This window comes from Ornithodoros turicata, unplaced genomic scaffold (genome assembly GCF_037126465.1).
Source record: "Ornithodoros turicata isolate Travis unplaced genomic scaffold, ASM3712646v1 ctg00000783.1, whole genome shotgun sequence".
Lineage (NCBI taxonomy): Eukaryota > Metazoa > Arthropoda > Arachnida > Ixodida > Argasidae > Ornithodoros > Ornithodoros turicata.
In genome coordinates, this window is record NW_026999401.1 from 22,501 (window position 1) to 44,469 (window position 21,969).

Consider the following 21,969-nt stretch of genomic DNA (forward strand, 5'->3'; position numbering starts at 1 on the left):
TTGACGATTTAAGTACCACCACTTCGCTGTAGGGGGTGGGGGATTTATCGGCAAAAAAAAAAAGAAAAGGAAAAACACAACAGTGTTCTTTTTGTGATGTTTCACAGGGGCTAATTTCGCACTGGTTTTTCGCTTTAAGGCTGCGTTGACACGCAGTTTTGAAACTACGTTACGATTTATATTAGTCGATAACTGCAAGGAAAACCATGTACGTATACATGCCAGAAAAGTCACGGAAAAACGCCGATTTCACTGAAAGAAATACAAGCCAAAAACATACGGCGAATCCGCCTTAAAATAAAAATCCAGTGCGAGGAACCGTACACATAACATAATTGTATCTGCGGCAATTGTTGCATTGAAAATGCTAACTCCGATAACTCATAGTGTCAGCCGTAGCATTTAGAAAAAAATGTGGAACGCTTCACGATTTTGCGTGTCATCCTTGCGCAGGGGCCATGCTAATCTTCTCTGTATCGTTCCAATTTTAGTATATGTACTTTGGAAGTACGAAATAAGTGGCACCCCGAACCGTTATTTATACTGGGATGAGGCACGTGATTCCTTCGCGGCGGCGTCGTAAGATTAGTTTGATAAGTATCCGCTTCAATTTTAAAATAAGCTATAAAGTGATCCATGTTTTGGAGTTACTTTATTATAGTTTATTATTAGTTTATTATTTATTTAGTTAGTTTATAGTTAGTTTTTTATTCAAGCATTACACAATTTTTTTTTTAATTTCAGTGTAAGAAATGCTGGTTTCCAGGCTCTAATTAACACGAGAGTGCCGTAAAGCGGACTTTCTCCAGAAGCAGCAACGTAATGCGGAGAAGATCAAGAAAAGATCTTCCCGGAACAGCACCGCAAGCGGTACTGCCCCGACGACCTTGTTATCGTATGCGGAGAAGATGCCTTGCGCTGTCTCGTGCTCTCGACATTCACTTCGTATCGTATTATACGTTGGACATTCGTGCATGAAACATATTGTGACTTGGGAGGTGAACGAGATTGAAAGGACTATCAGCTGTTGACCGCAGCTATGCGTCACATAGTTTCTGTCAGCAGTTCTATACAGTGGGAGAGATATATCGGAAAGCGGAGAGCAAATTTATAAGAGCAATATAATAAGCAATATAAGAATAATAATAATTTAGAAGAGCGCAGAGCATACATTTAAGACGAAATTTAAGGTTTCTAACATGTGAAATGAAACTCAGTTTGTATAACTATTTTGTGTGGCCTCGGCTGTTTGTGATCCCTTTATACCTTAAACGGAATTATGACGAGTTAAACATGGTTCGAAATCAAGCACTGAGATTTATTTTCAATGGTTATGGCACTTCTGTTCCAACGTACAGCAAACAGGAAATTTACGCGGCTTCAGGACAGATTTAGGACAGAGACATTCAGTTGTAACAAATATTGCGTGGAATATATATATATAACATTGACATAGATTCTTACACGCGCTGATATTGTTTCAAATATTCGTCTTTTCCACGCACCATTTGCGATTGGAATTTGTTGTCACAAGCCGTTGTAACAAAATTACAGCAGCCGCAGCACCCTAGCTGCCCTGAATGATTTCCCAATTATTTTCGCAATTAAGAGAGGCAAACTCAGTGATGCGAACTTCGAGCAGCAGCTGGTACAGGAAATATGTGTAATAAAAGTAATTATGCGATAAAAGTTGATACGTCATCTTGATTACTAAATTTTCTGAAAGTAACTAATTTGTAACTGTAACTAGTAACTGTAACTTAACTAGTACCTATTTTCGCGATGTAATTGTAGCTATAACTTAACTACTTTTTGGCTCAACTAGGTACTTTTCAAAGTAACTTTTCCCAAGACTGGTTAGAACACTCGCGGTCCTCAGGACGTCCTCAAAGTATCATCACGTCCTCATCCGTGATGGGATGTCGGGTGGAGATCCAGATAGGAGCTTTCAGTGATGGTCATTTGTCTGTCCTGCAGTCGTCTACCGAAGAACAGGCACTTTTTTTTTCTTGCGTCGTACATTTTAATGTCTGCTCACGGTAATTAAGTTGCCAGTTTGTTACTAATAGTGTGAAACGATGAACAAATTTCCTCAAACAATAACCAAATTCAACCAAACAAGGAGTGCTCGTGTATAAATTTCAAAAGATTACGAACAGAAAATACACAATACAAACATGTATAGGGGTACAAATACAGATTGAATGATTTCAAAGGAATCTGTCCATGTACTGTAGAGGACATGATTGCCGAAAATGAGCCAACTTTCAAATGGTGACGCCTACCAAAGGAATGCCGAACAACAGAAATAATTTAGAAGAGCGCAGAGCAGGTATTTAAGACGAAATTTAATTTTTCTAACATGTGAAACGAAACTCAGTTTGTATAAATATTTTTTGTGGGATTGTTGGGATCCGTTGGGCATTGTTTGGGATGCAAACAAACCTCGGGTTGTTTGGGATCCGTTTACCTAAAAGGAATTATGACGAGTTAATAAGGGTCCAAAATCAAGCACTGAGATTTATTTTCAATGGTTACGGCACTTCTATTCCAACGTACAGCAAACAGGAAATTTACGCGGCTTTAGGACAGATTTATGACAGAGACATTCAGTTGTAACAAATATTGCGTGGAATATATATATAACATTGACATAGATTCTTACACGCGTTGATATTGTTTCAAATATTCGTCATTTCCACGCACCATTTGCGACTGGAATTTGTTGCCACAGGCCGTTGTAACAAAATTACGGCAGTTTCTTGGCGGGATCATTTGAGTCTGACCAAATGGTTTACCTTTTTTTGTCTATTTTGGTTATGCATGAATACGTACGCCTTCTGTCAAGAAAATAAAAAAAACGCTTGGTGCCATTTTGTGGCCCACCCTACACATGGGTGTTCCCACGATTTTTTATAGCGGGGGTGGGGGGGATTGTGGCTTCCTTGGGCCCAAGCGTGTAGCCTCCCCCCTGCCTCGTCACGTTTTTTTTTTTTTTTTTCACGAGGCGGACTTGGAGGGCTGTGTGGGTGTTCACAGGTTCTCACTATGACATCTGAGTATAATAATTCAGACCTATGACTAAAAAGTGCACTATTTTCACAAGAGACCTTCGGGTCCAGAGGGGGCAAGGGGGGTGACGGCTCCCTTTGCCACCCCTCTCGGTACGCCCACGACCCTACATGAACCCTTTGTGGGGTTTGTAGCAGAGCATCAAACCAAACCGAAACCTTAAGGTCCCGTTAGTTTCTGCCGGAACCGGACTTAAACTCCTTCCTTAAATTTCAGTTCGGGGAACTCATTCGTTTTTCCCTCTCGCACCGACAACGTATACCCTCGCAGAAGAGAGGTAGCAAAAACAACAACGATAAACCGCTCGAAAAAATGAAAGACGAAGGAAAAGTTGTATTACAATATTTTATCAAGAAATTTGATAACTTTTCACACGAAGGAAGGAAGGCTGAACCACTGATCTCTATAGTATAGGCTGGATCGCGCATAGGGTGCTCCACAGCGTGGTCACCGGCCGCGATATTGGTGGGCCCAACGCATTCTGTCGTCTGCATTTAGTTCAAGCGGGGCTGCCCGTATTTTTTTTAAATTTCCGTTAAACTAAAGGGCATGTCGTGCCAGTTTAAACCGCAATAAATACTCCAAATCAAATCGCTTCCTATTGTTTCCTGTGGGAGCAGCCGGCGCCAGTGGGCCCTCCAACATGGCGGCCCGAATGCACGCCTCTTTCCCACGAGCCTCTCTCCCATGCGCGATCCAGCCTTTATACATAGAGATAAGTGGGCTAAAAACTTTTTTTGCGGATAACTACCCTCGTTCCCAGTCGTCACGTTGCCAAGTGCGGTGCAGATATATAGGCTTCTTAGTTGTCTTTGCTTGTGGTACAGGTCCCGACAAAAGTTTACGGAACACGCGAGCGGTGTATTTTCTCCTCGGTACGACACCCTAGCGGCAAGCGGAAGCTGGCGAAATCAGGCCAGTTCACTGCCTCAGAGGGGTGGACGACTGCGCTCTTTGCGACACACAGCGGTAGTTTCGGTATGATTACTGTTGCATATGCCCGCGAAGTGAGTTGGATTTTACTGTTGTGCTCGCCAACAACACGTGATTCAACGATTGTTGAGACAGCCGCTATCATCGTGATAAGGATGAATCATGGTGTCAACACTTTACAGTGCATTGCTTTTATTGGAAAGCTATGATATGTAGACAAGAGAAAGAAAGATATCTTGTAAACAGTTGCTTTATTATGGACGACGCGTGACGAGCTGATAAGCAATTGACGCTGACATTGATAAACAACTGACGTTAGTCACGAGTTGTTGACGAGCACAACCGTTAAATCCAACTCACTTCGCGGGCACGTACAGCAGTAATCATACCGAAACTACCGCTGTGTGTCGCTAAGAGCGCAGTCGTCCACCCCTCTGAGGCAGTGAACTGGCCTGATTTCGCCAGCTTCCGCTTGCCGCTAGGGTGTCGTACCGAGGAAAAAATACACCGCTCGCGTGTTCCGTAAACTTTTGTCGGGACCTGTACTTAGCCAATTAAGTGTCTTTGAAAAGGCAACGATTCTCTGAAATAATCTAACGTTTCGCTAGTTTCGAGCGAAATAAATAAAAACATAACTAATGTATCTGTATAAGGTTTCAGATGTTCGGCCCTGGTGTCTTAATTATCGACACACTGACATCATTTGCGAATGACATTCTGTTTCTTCGTGTAGCTCGATGGAAGACAAAGGAATGACATTCGGTGCGATTGCCATTCGTTGGGAACAGAGGTGGGCACCCTCGCGAGGGCTTGTGAGGGTGAGGGCTCCCTGAGGTGAATTTGAGGTGAGGTGAGGTGAGGTGAGGGAAAATTTTTTATGCAAGGCTGACGTGAGGTGAGGTGAGGGAAATTCTCTGAAAAGGTTTTGAGGTGAGGTGAGGCGAGGAAAGATTTTTTCAGGAAAGGCTGAGGTGAGGTGAGGTCAGGAAATTTTTCTGATAATGGTTTTGAGGTGAGGTGAGGCGAGGAAAATTTTCTGAAAAATTATTTGAGGTGAGGGCAGGCGAGGAAAAGTATCTGAATTTTTTTTCAGGTGAGGTGAGGTGAGGGAACTTCTCCGAAAAGTAGTTGAGGTGAAGTGAGGTGAGGACAAAGCTCCGTCCAGGAAAATTGAGGTGAGGGCAAAGACCGTGAGGAGTTTTGCCCACCTCTGGTTGGGAATGTCATTCGGTTTCTGGTGTGACAGGGGTATGAGTCTCCTGACTCGAGAACTCACTCTTGTTACAACAAGTGGTCGCGAGTTTAAAAAAAAAGGAAACAAAAGTAAGGTTTTCGAGATAGCTATATTGTGAGCAGACTTGGGGCAGGGTTTTACGTGGTACTTTATTACACGAAGAAAGAGTAGGAAGTCACTGAAAAAGTTAGCCAGCGGCAGGACTGGAACCCACATCTTTTGAATTACCGGTCCAGGACTCTACCAATTGTGCTTTTCACACACTTTTTTTCACACAACCGTTTATCGAGCCATGTAGCCACAAACACAAAACAAACACGTGTTTAATTGACGCCTGAGAGGGAACACGCCTGTGCGCCTGTATACAGGGTGTCTTTTTTTAGGCGATACAGAGTTTTCATTAAGAAACTATAAGAGCTATAGACATCCTGTTTTCACTTCTATCGTCTCTGGGCCGGTGGTCGTCCTTTGCCATATGTTGCTCACCCGTCAAAATGAATAATTACGTAAAACTCGTTAATTAACTTTTTAATCATAAAAGCTACGAAGTTGTCTCAATGAGAATATCTGTTCCTCTCGGTGACCTGATATCGCAGCCGTTTTCAGAACAAAAATCCGTTTGGTAGATCGGCAGCAAAAAATTCGTGAAGGAACACCATTTTTTTCTTGATTTTGTTCATTGCGCATCTTCGGAGACCCGTCTTTCCTTCACCTCCAATGTGAAAGGGCGAAAGAGCACACTGTCGCCTCTTGCGTTCCGGAAAAAGATTGAAAGAAAACAGAAAATGCAACCCAAGATATGGGCAATTCTGATAGCATAACCCGATACACGTGTTTTTGTTTTGTTTCCGCAAGTTAAAGCCCATCTTCGACGCATGAGGCGGCACCGTGGTGGCATCTGCGACGCATGAGGCTCCTTCACCCTCTCACATTGGGGGCGAAGGAAAGACGCGTCTCCGAAGATGCACAATGAACAAAATAAAGAAAAAAATGGTGTTCCTTCACGAATTTTTTGCAGCCGATCTACCGAACGGATTTTTGTTTTTATTTTATTTATTTATGTAAATACCTCAAAGAGCCCTTAGGGCGATACATGAGGGGGATACGTACAATATATGTAACATTAGTACATGAAACAGCACATACACTGCACAAAATAGTTAAGGTAATAACAAAGTTCACATACATACAAGAGATGAAATAATGCTTTCTCACTAAATGTGTAGATATGATGCCAAGTTTCTGCGGAAAGTTTGATGGTTAGGCGAGGTGACTAAGGATTGAGGAAGGTCATTCCAATCGGCAATCGTATGTGGAAAAAAAGAATACAAAAAGTGGGAAGTGTGACAAGTGATTGGTTCAACCTTACATGTGTGGTCTAATCGGCCTGAGATGTAAGGTGCGGCTGTGATGAAAGATGGTCGTATAGATGGGCTGGAATAAAATTTGTGAAAAAGGGAAAGACGGAAGAAACTTCTGCGAGTTACGAGAGGCGGAAGGTCCAGAGAAGACTTAAGTGATGAGATGCTAGAAGGATAGGAATAGTCTGAAAGGATGAAACGAGTGGCGCGGTTTTGAACGGACTCAAGAAGGCAGATGAGGTTAGCATGGTGCGGATCCCAGACGCTTGACGCATATTCAAGCCTGGGCCTAACTAATGTTAGGTAGGCCAAGCGTCTGACATTGGAGGGTGCGCAACGAAGGTTACGGCGTATGTAGCCGAGTTTCTGATTGGCATCACGCACAACACTACGGATGTGATCCGACCAGGAGAGATTTGAGGAGAGATGGAGTCCTAAGTATTTATACGAAGACGACTGTGGTATAGGAGAATGGCCAACGTGGTACTGGTAAGGGAGCGGTGACCTGGAGCGAGAGAACTGAACATAGGAACATTTAGAAGAATTGAGAGAAAGAAGCCATGTGGAGCACCATGAGAAAATTGAACTTAGGTCTTGCTGAAGGCATAATTGGTCAGAAGAGGATGTTACGAAGCGATAGACAACACAGTCGTCGGCAAAAAGCCTGACACAGGATGAGAGTCTACCTGGCAGGTCGTTAATATAGATGAGGAATAATAGTGGGCCAAGGACGGAACCCTGTGGGACACCGGAGGAAACAGGAAGGAAAGGAGAAAGACAATCATTTACAAGGGTTGCCTGTGAACGATCACTGAGATAACTCTGAAACCAGCGTAGTACAGTAGGGTGGATATTAAGCGATGAGAGTTTGCGTATTAGCATAATATGAGAAACGGAATCAAATGCTTTCTTAAAATCAAGAAAGACTGCATCCGTTTGAATACCACGATCCATGTGAGAATCAACATCAAAGACAAAAGAAGATAGCTGTGTTTCACAGGAGTAACCCTTGCGAAATCCATGTTGGTGTTCATGAAAAAAATTATTAGATTCGAGATGAGAAGAGACAGCTGAATAGATTATGTGCTCTAGGATTTTACAGCATATGCTTGTTAAAGATATGGGGCGATAATTCAAAGGAGACGTCTTATCGCCATGTTTATGAACAGGAATGACCTTCCCCAGACGCCAGTCGTGAGGCACATACCCGTGATCGAGTGACTGAGTGAAAATGTCACGCAGGTACAAGGATGACGCCTCTTTTGTATTTTTAAGGATCTTGGAGTTAATGCAATCCAACCCACATGAAGACGAGAGTTTTAGGTTGTCAATGATATTTATGATTCCTGCTCGAGATATTGTGAGCTTACTCATGGGTGTTAGGATGCCTATGGGGGCCATATAGTCAGGTATGACACAATCAGTATCATTAGTGAATACGCTAGCAAAAGCTTCATTGAACTTGGCAGCACACTCTATGCCAGTAACTTTAGAACCGTTTGAATCCAGGACGTGTAGCTGCTCGGGTTGTGATGGGTTAATAGCCTTCCAAAATTTACTTGGGTTAGAAGAAAGCAAGTTGGGGAGGTGGGTGGTGTAAAAGGCACGTTTGGCCTTGCGTAGGGCACTTAAATACTGTCGGGAGCACTCTTGATACCTTAAATGAGCGGATTCAGTGCCAGTACGCCTTGCCAATCGATACAAGCGCTTTTTCTTATTGTTCAGTTTGTTTAGGCAATTAGAGTACCATGGTGCTCTTGCGGGTGCCCGGATAACCGCTGATGGAACGTAAGTCTCAACCAGATGGTTGAGTGTACTGCGGAAGAGCCGCCAATTCTCCTCTACTGAACGCGTGTCGAACAGACTACGAAAAGTTGCATAGTATGAAAAAAGTTCATTATTGATGGATGAAAAATCAGCCCGCTCGTATAACTTTATAGTCTTACGTACTCTCTGCCTGGCAGGGCGGGGTAAGCGTAGTGGCACGTGAATTGCTTTATGGTCACTAAGACTCAAAGGCAATGAAACAGAACCGAGGATGGAAGGGTCAGTGACTAGTATTAAGTCAAGAATGGATTGAGATGAGGACGAGACTCGAGTAGGTTCACAAACCAACTGCGATAGGCCAAAACTCATGCATACATCAACAAAGCGTGACTCCTCAGGGGACGTACCACATGGTACTGTCCAGTCAATACCGGGGTAATTGAAATCACCAAATATGCAAACCTTGGCACTGGAGAAGCGGGACTTTAGCAGTGATAACGCTTCGGCGAACAAAGGTACAAAATCAGCGTAATCGGGAGGCCTGTAAAACACACCTATTAACAGTGACACATAGTCAAACGGCATGCTGACCCAGCACATTTCTAAGGGTGACGACACTTTCACTTCCATACACTGAAGGTCACACTTTACTCCAATCAACACACCACCCCCACGACGTTGATTACGGTCACACCGAAAAATGTTAAAGGACGGATACAATGAAGATATTTCACTGTTACAAATATCTGGGGATAACCAAGTTTCAGTGAGAGCGATAAGATCACAAGAAGAGTCGTAAACAAGACTACATACATCATCATGTTTATTTGCAATGCTCCGAACATTGGCGGAGATGATTGATATTGTCCGTGGCAGTTCGCAGATATGAGTGTCATATGTAGCGGCAGCGGCTAGCTATGGTTGGACTTCGTGGACATTGTCATTAGCATGGTCAAACATATAGCATTTATCTCTAATGTGCAATTTATCAAAGCGGAGCCTGAAAGGAACGCCCAGTGAACGTCCATATTCAATTAGTTTACTTCTGGCACGTCGTGTAGCGGCGGAATAATCCTGAGAAACAGACATATTTGTTCCACGGAGAGCACTGCTTTTAAAAAGAACGTTATCTTTGACTTTCGTAGAGAGAAACCTGATGATAATGGGGCGATTTGTTCTGAAAACGGCTACGATATCAGGTCACCGAAAGCAAAAGATGTTCTCATTGGGACAACTTCGTAGCTTTTGTAATTAAAAAGTTAATTAAAGATTTTTAGGTAATTAGTGATTTGACGGTTGAGCAACATATGGCCAAGAACGTCCACCGGCCCAGAGTTGGTATTAGTGAAAACAGCATGTCTATAGCCCTTGCAGTTTTTTTATGAAAAATCTGTGTCGCCTAAAAAAAGACACCCTGTATATTGTTGCTTCAGTTTACAGCAAAGCTTTTTCCACGTCCTCAACCAGCACAATACGGGGACTTCTGAAGTATAACAGCAGTGCTACAAGATCCGTTGTCAAATTAGGACAACTAGCGAGATTGTCGTTAAGCGACGACAATTATACTGGCTAGTGCGACGATACATCGAACACAACTGGTTGTGCTACTCGACTCACGAATAACTGCCTGATGTACACCATAGTACGTGAAATTGTCATTGGGGATGCTCTCGTCTACAGCGTTGGCCATGCCGTTCACTGCGTATTTTTTCTATCACCCATGGTACTGCTTTATCGACTGGGGCTCCGATCGGCAGATTTTTAACGCCTCCAAATTGCAATCGATCGTCACCACCGCTTCCTTCCGGCTGGGCTTGATATTATCTTCCAATGAGTTCCTGGACACATTGCAGGAAATGAGGCAGCAGATGCTGATGCTATCGCTGCCCAGGGTAATCATGGACATGACTGTGCGTATCCCGTTTACCCATACTTGTTTATGAACTTGTTCGGTCGGTTGTTATTCGTTTCTTTTATTTATTTGCCCATACACGGCTTTATAGCCTTCAATTTTCGCTGCAGGTAAATTCTCTTAGTGTAGTCGATCTGTGGAAGTTGCAGATAACTACCTTAGAGCCATATGGTCCTCGCTACGGAATTAACCATCCCTCGTGGTGTAAGCTGGTCACGAGAAGATTCGCTACGCCGGCTGCTACATCTAAATGCTTCTAAGACGCGCTTCCGTTGAAGATTAGGCACGATAACACACCCGATTGTCTAACCAGTGGCACGCTTCTGGACAACGGGACATGTCCTCTTCCAGTCACGAGCGACGACTTTCCTTCTTGCGTTTAACCATATCCTAGGCACGGTTACAGCAAGTCCCTTCCCCAACAACAGCGAATATCCACTAGATGTACGATTAGCGTTTTAACGTCCGTGGTCGGATTCGTCTGTCTGATGGATATCCGTGCGATATCCAGCGTGGATGAAAAAAAACTAAAGTGCGGAGATGATATCCTTAGGATATCCAGGAACGAACAGACGCGATGATCTGTACCCCAACAACACATATCCGAAATACGTCTGAAGCTGGATGTTGGAATATCCTGGGGATAACGAGTTTCGTCCGACATATACGTACACTGTAAACTTTTTCACACCTTTAAAGGTGTGCAATATGAACATTCAACCTGGTTGCGTAACATTGCATCCCCAGGATGATATTTTGCAAGATTTGGAAAGCATTACTAAAGATCAAGTGCCAGTGCAAATCTTGCTTTCATTATGTCTTGGATGTCGTAGGTACGAGCTAATGCATATATGCATCGCTATCGATAATCGAGCACGCGCAAGTGTCTACAATACTGTTGAACAATGTTGAGATGTTGCAAGACTGAATTTTTGAAGGACAGACAACACTCGAGTAAAGAAAATTTGTGCGAAACCGTGCTCCATTATGGTGTTACGAAAATTACACCTAAAAAGGCGTGCGTGATGCACGTTATTACACCTTTAAAGGTGTGAAAAGATTTAGAGTGTATGGTCACAGGTGCAAGTGGAGAAATGAGTCCCCAGGGACGCCCTACAGACATCCAGCGTTCCGCGCTGCTTAACCCTGACATAGTTTTGTTTTGTCAGTGAGATTCGAGCGTTGGATGTGACATATTTAGTGAAACTAGAATTGTTTGCACAGTTAATGTGGATAGGTAGTTAAGAATTAAGGGATAGCATGCCGGTGTCTGAAACCGGAATCAGGAATTTCACCATTTTAGGAAACATAACTGACCAGAAAAAGTGGCCATAGCTATGAGAGTATAATCCCCCTCCCCTACGGTTATTGTGCCCTATAAACACGCCTTTTCCTTTTAGGAAACATCCAAGAACCAGCATAGTCGTGGTTCTTGGTATATTTGAACTTGGCAAGTGCACAAACGCGTCAGCGAACCGACACAAAGCGAACAATGAAAGATATGAGAGCGGAGAAATTGGGGGGCCCTCCCAAAGAAGTCTGTGAAGTTCTGGGGATATCATTTACTGTGTTAACTATAAATTTAATGTAGTCCAAAATTATCGTTAGATTAATTAAATTATTCGCATTAGTAGCATGTGCGCAATTCACATTAGTAGTATTTCACGTGTGCTTTAAAATTAAGAATATATTATGCCTGCTTTATTAGGAGCATTAGCTGGAAGAAATGTTCATAAAATGTCCCTCCCTCGTTCCCTTATCGTCCCTATCGATATCTTTCGGACGTCTCAGAGGTCTCCTTCTTTCACTCACTCGAACATGTATGTGTACAATATCGGACGAAATTCGTTATCTCCAGGATATCCCAACATCCAACTTCTGACGTACATAGGATATTCATAGGACAGCCTCTGTTGGGGTTCTTTTCATTATATATATATATATATTATATATATATATATATATATTATAATCTTCATGGGATTGGCAAACAACAAGAAATTATATATATATATATATATATATAAGCAGGAAAAATCAGAAGACGACAAAGAGCTTACAGGAAAACACAAAGGGGAGTTTATTAACACATATAGGGATAGGGGTCGACGTTTCGGCAGTCAGCGCTGCCTTCGACGGGAAGTCCCGTCACAGTCCCGACACAGTCCCGTCGAAGGCAGCGCTGACTGCCGAAACGTCGACCCCTATCCCTATATGTGTTAATAAACTCCCCTTTGTGTTTTCCTGTAAGCTCTTTGTCGTCTTCTGATTTTTCCTGCTTATTTCATTCTCGTGGTCAACCGCCCTCCCAAGTTTCTATTCTATATATATATATATATATATAATGCGAAAAAAAAAGCCATTAAAGAAACAAGTAGATTACACTAGACGTGTTTGAAATTCAAAATTACAGATTAAGATGGCTTCTATGGCTGCACGCAGAGAAGCAGATACTCATGGAACGATGCGACAGCACCAGAGGACACGTGTTTCCCCGTGTTTGCGGCTCGTCAGCTCTGGGTAGCTGCGTATCGTTCGGAACTGGCAAACCAGGGGTCACTCAGCGAGCGATATACACCTGCAGCTCAGTCACCCTCCCAGGTGTATATCGCTCGCTGAGTGACCCCTGGTTTGCCAATTCCGAACGATGCGCAGCTACCCAGAGCTGACATAGCTGAGCAGCTACCCAGAGCTATATATATATATATATATATATATATATATATATATGCAACATGCCGTGAGTGAAACCGGAACATGGAATTTCATCAAGAAAAAGTGATGGTAGCGCTGAGAGTATAATCTTCCCCTGGCCTAAGGTTGTGGTACCATATAAGCGCGCCTGTTCTCTTCCGGTGTGAGAAGCAGCAGCATCGTCATCACCGCCGCTGTCCAATCATCCTCTTCATCGTGGCGTCGCCCCCCCCCCCCGAGAGTTCACCGGCCAACGTCGACGCATCACCATCTCTTTACCAACCTAAAGCATTAATAAACGTCTATCTTGCCTTTGGTAACATGCCTGCTGCCTCGTACCTTAATTCAACATCTGTCCTGGCCAAATGGGGACGTCATCTGGACCAGCACTTTGTCATCCCCGTCCGTTAGCGACCAGCGGACCATGCCGGCTTCCCATTTCGTGCCTGACATGGCGCAGTCGACAGGCTAATCTGCTTTCCATTCTGTTACGAAGCAAGATCGTTCCAATTTCATTCGTCCCGGCATGAGGCACGTTGTAAATTTCGTTTGGGTCCCGATTTGCTGCAGCATTTTTTTTTCGTATTTTTCTTTAGTCTCCGTTATCTCCATTTCGAAGCATAATAGGACTCTTCCGGATTTGTCCTTGAAGCCGTAACCTCTCCCAGCTCAGCAACATTCTTTAGCTCTTGCTTTTCCTCTGTTCCGCAGAGCATGCTCGCTGGCTGATTAGCGGTCTCTCTGAGTAGAACGCCATGCATTTACGTCGCGTCATGGCTTCCATCACTAAAATAGTGTTAGCCAGGGTTCGTTTTTAACTTCCACATTAGTCGTACGCAGTTACGGTGGAATACGTGGCACTGACGTCTCTCGGAGAAATCAGTCGCTCTACCAGGACAAAACATCACTCGTTTTCTCACTTTTGCTACTCAGAGTTAGCGTAACCCGCCTCGTTATCGTAGCGTGTCTAGTGAGTTGCGGACATTGCATTCCTGGTTTTGACCAATTACACTCCACGTGATCGTACCAGGCCTCGTTGGCGTAGCTTGGCATGCGAGTGACGTCTCATGTTTATTCATTCTTTGTTTGTTCTTGCTGAACATCAAACATCTTCTGGAGAAGGCCAGGAATCAACCCGGACCCGAAAAACCAAGACCGCCAAAGTCGAAGCAGACTTGAATCCATCAGCGACTCAAGACCACCTCACAACCTCAAGACCTCTCGACCGGAAGACCCAGAGATGTTTTAATAAAGTGCCTCCTGAGGACAGTTCATCCTTCAACGCGGAGGTCATGTGAGCAGCAGCAGCATCGTCATCACCGCCGCTGTCCAATCATCGTCTTCATCGTGGCATCGCCCATCCGCAAAAGCGATGGGCGCGAGAGAGGCCACGAGAGTTCACCGGCCAGCGTCGAGTATCACCATCTCTGAACTCGGCCTTTTACCAACCTAAAGCATTAATAAACGTCTATCTTGCCTTTGGTAACATGCCTGCTGATCCGTACTTTTATTCAACATCTGTCCTGTCATCTGGACCGCGACTTTGTCATCAACGGCAGTTAGCGACCAGCGGGACCCCGCCGTCTTCCCATTTCGTGCCTGACACCGGAAACATCAAAGAACCATAGCATAGTAGTGTTTCTTGGAATATTCGAACTTGGCAAGTGCGCACAATACGTCAGCGAACTGACTCAAAGCGAACAACGAACGATGGGAGCCGAGAAAATGAGGGACTTTCCCGTTGGAGACCTCCACAAGGCTCCGAGCGTAGCATATATTGTGCTACCCATTAATTGTAGTCCAAGAATATATTATGCCTGCTTTTTTTAGCACTATACCTGGGAGGAATGTTCAAAAAACGTCCCTCCATCGTCCGCTTAACGTTCCTATGAATGTCTTTCGGACGTCCCAGAGGACTCCTTTCTCTCACTTGGACATGTGTGCCTACACATACGTATTGGACGAAACTCTCGTTACCCCTAGGAAATCCCGACATCCAGCGTCAGACGTACATACGATATCCTATGGAGAGCCGCGTGTTGCCGGGCTGGATCTTTGTCGGACGTCGAAGAGGACACCTTATTATTCCCTCACTTGGACCTGTGAGGGTACATATATCGGACGAAACTCGTAATCCGCATGATATCCCAACATCCAACTTCTGACGTACATCGGATATCCATTGGATAGCCTTGTGTCCTTGTGTTGTTGGGGTTGAGCTTGAGAGTGTTATACAATTGGGACTAATTCAACTCATCGCTAGAGCGTTTGACCGTCGAAACTCTTGAACGTTTTCTTACGCACATGGGACTCGTCTCGTCTCTATCTCTGTCATATCATGCCATATCATGTCACTGTTGGTGCAGAGCGCTTTGGCGTATCACGCCAGCTGGACGCCTCTGCTTTCGTTTGGTAGCACCTGGCTCATTTGCTAAAAGTTGACAACATATGGCAAAGGTTCAGGTTTCGATCCATATTCTTCTTCTTCCTGTCCACCATCAGGTTCTAAACAACGAGATTTGGCCGAGGCAAGCCAACAATTAGGGACGACACAGACAAGTAAGCCTCAAACGCCCAGAAATTAACGAATGCAAACAACTCGCATTTGCAAGTTAGCAAGTTGCAAGTTAGCGCAAGTTTGCATTTGTTAATCAGGTTCTAATTTTTCGTGACTAGCCTTTTTGCGTAACCCTTTTACACGCTCTTTCCAGCTATTGACGATCAGGAGAACGTGATAGCGATCATGGCGATACTTATCATCGAACTTAAGCAAAGGATCGCTGAACATGGCGACAGAATTCTGGGAATATGCTGTGATTATTGTGACAGAAAGGGGAAATGAAGTGCATGTCGACTAGCATGCAAATAAGAAAACGCGAAGAAAAAATTTCGCGGAAAGATTGCAATTTTTCTTTTCTTTTTTTTTTCTTTCACGATGCGGACCGTATATCAGGCGAAGGCACATGCCCGACAATATCCATCGGCTGACCACGCGCAGACACTATCAGACGCTGATGAACTGGACACCGCTAGAGCCACGATACCCGCCGTATCAAGTACTATACGAATTGGACAACTGTAAACCGTAACTGAGACTGCCGACATACACGAGGGAGCGGCAGCGCACTAGGCGCTACCGGCACTGCTAGGCGACTGCTCACAGTGAACCCAAGCAAACGATGGAAGATCCAACACCCGTATATGGCAAAACAAACGTGAACCGCGCGAAAATAAAAGGTATGAATGCGGTTCCCGTTGAAGCCAACATTGCGACCCTACGCCGACAAAACGAAGTGAGAATGACTGCAGTCAAATGGAAGCAAAGGAAACATATACTAGCATGCGGGCTAACAGGATATAATCTACAGAACGAACAAGTACCGCCCCTCAATAGCCGCTGGGGTTTAGAACAATAGAAACACAATAGAACCCTAACAATAGAAACCTAACCGAAAATAAAGTATGATGATAGGAGTTTATTCTCTAGAAGAACGCGGTAAGCGCTACCGCAAAACAGCATTGCCAAGAGCGCGAGTATGCTAATCAGCAACTGAACATCAACCCAAGCCACTTTCTCACCCCTGCCCTCCTCAGCATTATCCAAGCTTCGGGCCTTATGAACACCACGTGATTGCCTGAATGCCCAGTGGTACACAGTTTCACTGTGCATTATCTGTTTCTTCTTTATTTTCGTTATATTTTGTTTTCATGTTGTTTTAATAGCTAGCTGACCTTTGTCTGGCTGATCTTTCCTTTTTCTTTTAATAAACTTCCATATCACTCCCCCAGTTTCTCAGAGAAAGCTATCTAGCTGTGACAACATTCGCGGACGTATCGACGGATTTCCGGCAGGCGTTCACAAAGGACACCCCTTCTTCCCGCTAGCTGTCCAGACAGCAAAAGACAAAAGCTTGCAGGGGATGATGTGTCCATTCTTCCCACTGGTCATTGAGTCGACGAGCGACCTTCTGGACAAGACTGTCAGTCGGGGTAACATCTCATTACGGCCCGAGTCTCATTACGGCCGAAGTCTCATTACGGCCGAAAGTCTCATTACGGCCGAAAATCCTTTAATCCCCAAGTGTCTCGTTACGGCCAAAGTCTCAATACGGCCGAAGGTAGTCTCATTACGGCCGAAGATGTCTCATAACGGCCAAAAAGAAAAAAGAAGCATCCACCATAGTAGCTCTGTATATACTGTGTTTTATGCTTCCCAAAAAGTGTCCGAGGCGGTGTGCCCCCAGGGGTTGTGTCACACACAATGGTTCATGCACACAATATTGCGACAGTGTTTCATGCATCCCTCGTGAAAAATGTTTTTATTGTCATATGTGTCACACGATATTTGTATATGTTACGCCATTTTCTCTCAGTATTCAAGCAACATCCTACTCGTTGGTTCTGTGAGCAAACTGTGTGTGTGTGTGTGTTCAGAAAAGTGAGCATTGTCCACAAGGGAGCCCACTGGGAGCTCCAGGAGTCACATGACCATGACCATGATCTTCTCCCCCACTAGCTGCCTTCTACAATTTATGTCCACCTGAAATTTACAAAAAAGTACATAAGCCACTGAACAAAATGACATATGCTCTTGTTTGATGATGACTATAAGACATATGCTGTCAAGCAGACTTTTTTTTTTCATATATTCGAAACATATTCAAGAATTATGGACAACAATGACAATTACGTCATAACAATGCAGCTGCATAGCCAGGAAACTATTTCAGGAGGTGTTTTATGAGGCTTGACATGGGGTGGAGGAGTCCCCCTCGTCAGTGCTTTATCCAGACCCCCCTAACTTTTTTGCCTGTGCACCCCCTACAGGGGGTGCCCTTGCGATTTCAGCTTCAGATATGTCTGTAATGATATGTTAAGCTGTAATGACGTAACTATTCCAACAATTTTTTCCAACACCCTTCTCGTGCTTGGGATTCTGGATAAACCACTACCCCTTGTTCATTTTCGTGGGGCACTACATTAGAGCTTATGCCATTGCACTGATGTCACAATGTTAAAAGTGTGTGTCACTCTGGGCATTCGGAATTCTTCTAAGCTACAATATGTAAATTCAGAATATCCGAAGGGTAAACATCAGATGTTACCTGCAGGCTTCATGCTGAAACGCGTGTACGCAAAACACTTCCGCCGTGGTGGGCGACGCCGTTAGTGTAATCATACACGCAAGACAATTGCGGGCACATGGAGTAGTGGCAGCAACCTGAAAACGATACATTTTCTTGTTACATATGAGTAATCAAAAATATACATTCCCACATGTTTCGTTTTGTCGTTTGTAGGAAGCGCTAGTAAGGGAACAGCACTTGGTTGGTCACATGCAAGCCACAATGCGAGAGGTGCCGATATTTCGATTACGCGATCAAAAATTAAAAGTCTAGAACCATGCACACTTCCCCTTGCAACTACTTCCCCAGCATCGTGAGACATGACACCCATGACATGACACCATGTATTCACGCATAGTATAATGATATGCAGGAATGAAAAAGATGCCAACATACCTGTAATCCAGTGTCCCATAAGTTTGATTCGATTTTTTGGCAGCTACCATGAAGAGCAAATGAACGATTCACAAGTTTCGTTTCGCCATTTTCATTGTTGATTTCGCAAACGTCGAGCAATCCCACGTGACCTCCTTTGGATCAGTGAAAAGTGAAAATTACTCGCGTCATGAACATATATGTTCATCTCAGCGCAAATCACGTTTTGCATGCTATAGAAGGAGGGGGGATCAATACTCTTCCTTTCGTGTTTTGATATCTTGTTGTTTTGCTACTCTCACTTCGGAGTTCGGATGGTGTCTAGCAACGTTGGGTACCTCGTTTCTTGTGTGTGTGAGCGAGTGGTTGCTGTTTACGATGTGTTCATATATCGCTTTGTAGTGCTGTAATGTGCAAATTAGCGGACTTTATAGCGGCTCTCTATTTTCCGTCGTTGTCTTTCGAGCAGCGCCTGTTGTTCCGGTAAAAATCGAGTTGAATGAATCGCCACAGCCCCAACGTATATCGCGCAGTGTTGACCAAGACCAAGTCAAGCAGGAATTCTGGTGAGTAATGCTTTCGTAGATTGCCTGTCTTAGTAGTGTGCTGTCCACACATAGTTGGATTCTCATAAGAGTAATTTAAATTAATCAAAACAGCTGAAGTGCCTGTAACTCGGTATCCGTTCGTAGGTTTGCGCCGTTTCTAGTTGGTTGCGCGTTTAGGAACAACAAATTTATTCGAAGACGATAAGATACCGATAATGCATCACCGTACAGCAGCATTTACTCGTATCATTGTGAGCCATATTTCATTTGTTAAAATTTGTCGTCGTATTTCTTCAAAAATAAAAGCGCAAGTCGGCGTACTTGAATTGATCTCCAAGAACTGCTTACGTCGAACGTCTGCAAATGTTGTACTTACGTGCCTTCGCGCACCATAGTAGGCACAAAGCATATCTGATTAGAATAAATACTTCAAGAGGAAGTCATTCAAATACACTGTTATTTATAGCTGGTTTTCCATTCCAGGCATGGTATGTGGCTGCACGAAAGATTCCGAAAAAGAAAAACAACAACATGGCTAATAGGATGTTGCTGCCCAGGGAGTCCTGGCGAAGAGGTGAGCTGTTAAGATCATCATAAGGTTCTGTTGTGAAGTGAGAAATTTTGTAGTAGTGCACGAATGTTAATTCGTGCACTACTTTTATAAAAAAGAAACCAGAAATGGAAAGTTATGCATGCATCATTTCATGAATTGTAATGTATTACTATTTGATATTCACATGTTTCCATTAAGGGAATGAACTACTGAACCTATATTCATATCATGGTCATGCTCTGTGTTTACCTGGAAGTCACATTTTTAAGGCTTGTCATTCTTTTGTCTAAATGAATATTTATGTTAACCTTGTATGAAATAGCAGACGGGTATCAACACGTGTGCAGCTTGTGCACATTAAAACGAGCCATGTAGAGACAAATGCTTGATGTTTTTTTTTTTTAATATTCTAGCCTATTCATGGTTGCTCATCGCTTCTTGCAGGTTTACTCATTCCAGAAGCAAGAATTGTATCATTGTAAGGCGAATGGAAATAAACTGACATCGACTGAGATAGGTGTTCTGTCTTGGCCAGTGACTGTAGGATGGCTCCAAAAGCGTCACAACAAAGCCAATATTCATCTAGCTCTCTACAAGTAGCTAACTCCACATAGTAACCTGCTTCACAGCCTACACTACCTTGTGGGAGTACACATTACACAATATGTTGCATTGTGCTGTGGTATGATAACATACCGTTTGTCTCGCAATATGTGTATATAAATATGATAAGGGCCCTAAGGGCACAGTGCATGGCTTATACCCTGCTGAATATATATCCATACCTGGCTGCGACATTGCATATCAATGCAGGTTACAATACACATTTTGACATTTGGCCGTTATGAGACATCTTCGGCCGTATTGAGACTTTGGCCGTAATGAGACACTTGGGGATTAAAGGATTATCGGCCGTATTGAGACTTTCGGCCGTATTGAGACATCGGCCGTAATGAGACTTCGGCCGTAATGAGATACAATCGTCAGTCGGTATCCCCATTGCCATCCGAAGAGCTAACCCGATTGCGCTGTCTGGGAGACGGACATTGAAGGTGAAGATAAACGCCGTGCGTCAAGGACACACCCCCATGTGCAACCATCCAGTGTGCTCTATCATAAACGGTGTCACTTGTTGAAGCTAGTCTGTATGTAAAAGCGGAGCACCTCAAAAGCTATTCTGTCTGTTTACTTCGATCGAGTTTTCGAACATGTAAATAAACCTCATTTATGTTTATCGTAACGAACCCCAGCCTCAGTACGTCCGACACCAGACGGCTCGGATCTCAAACCGCAACGCCTCGCAAAGAAAAAATCATCCACGAAAGCTCAAATGCTGCAGGTTCATGGGGGTCAAAGTTCAGAGCTTTCCATGGACCAAAAAGTCCCAATACCTCAGCCTCTTACACCTTCAACAGATCAGCCTGCGTTTATTACACACTACTGTGGCCTGAACAACTTTTCACAGATGCATCAGCTACAACATCTTGTCCATCGAGCGCACTTGTGGTTCGAGAGAGGAATGTCGAAAGGTCTGTACATGTATCAGAATTGTTACACATCATCTCACTTCAATGGCTGAGCTTCACGCTATTGCGTCATCCTTCCCACAAGTTCACACTGGTCCATCTGCGGTTATACAGTCGACCCCCGTTTATCCGGACTTCATTTATCCCGATCCCGCGGTATCCGGACAAAAGGCACGGGAACGGATTTTCCTCCATGTATTTTGTTCTCGTTTATACGGACTTCAGCTTCCGGACTCGGACAAGAATTCCAGGGAACGAAAGTCGAAAATTCTTGTAATCCAGCTTCAGTTATCCGGACTACCGTGAGTAAGAGGAGACGCTGACCCCCGCTTCGTCACCCTGATCGCTGTGTTGGGGTTATTCCCGTCACACGTCAGGGACCTACATTCCTCCGTAGGGGAGACAATCGTGCACGATGACCCCCTTTTCTATTTGTGTGCGTTGGGTCACATTGACCAGTCGAGTCATTTGGAAATATCTCGACCAACTGTCCGGTTCTAGTGCGGAAAACTCCAACCCGAGGGCCTGCTGCTTACGGCCCGTTGGCCGATGAAGACATTCCCCTAGCTGAGCTGCGATCCCTGCTGCAGAGGCTCACTGCGACTGCCGTAGATGATGCTGTGGTTTCTGACTACGTTGACGTTGATAAGGATGATGACGCGTGTGCGGCTATGACTGTTGCCTCCGATGATGTGCAGCAAGACGGTGCCGATGACGCCAGTGAGAAACAAGGCTCCGACATTGACACTTTGCGTCCGTACTGACATTCTTCGAGCAGCGCAACAGCGTGGCTCAACTCTATGCACTTAGCAAAAGTTTGCAGGAATCGAGTGCCTACACTACTATGCAACAGCTGCCATTGACGAGA

General features: G+C 44.2%; 1 long non-coding RNA gene and 1 other non-coding gene across 2 annotated transcripts; one reads left to right on the top strand and one right to left on the bottom strand.

Annotated features, from left to right (window-relative positions):
* Positions 1-408: 408 nt before the first annotated feature.
* Positions 409-511, bottom strand: LOC135374894 (U6 spliceosomal RNA). The gene has a single exon (XR_010417145.1). It is a non-coding gene; the product is annotated as a U6 spliceosomal RNA (small nuclear RNA).
* Positions 512-18,666: 18,155 nt separating this feature from the next.
* LOC135374866 (uncharacterized) lies at positions 18,667-20,087 on the top strand. The gene is made up of 3 exons (XR_010417130.1): positions 18,667-19,040; positions 19,506-19,596; positions 20,020-20,087. It is a non-coding gene; the product is annotated as an uncharacterized LOC135374866 (long non-coding RNA).
* The last annotated feature ends 1,882 nt before the right edge of the window (positions 20,088-21,969 follow it).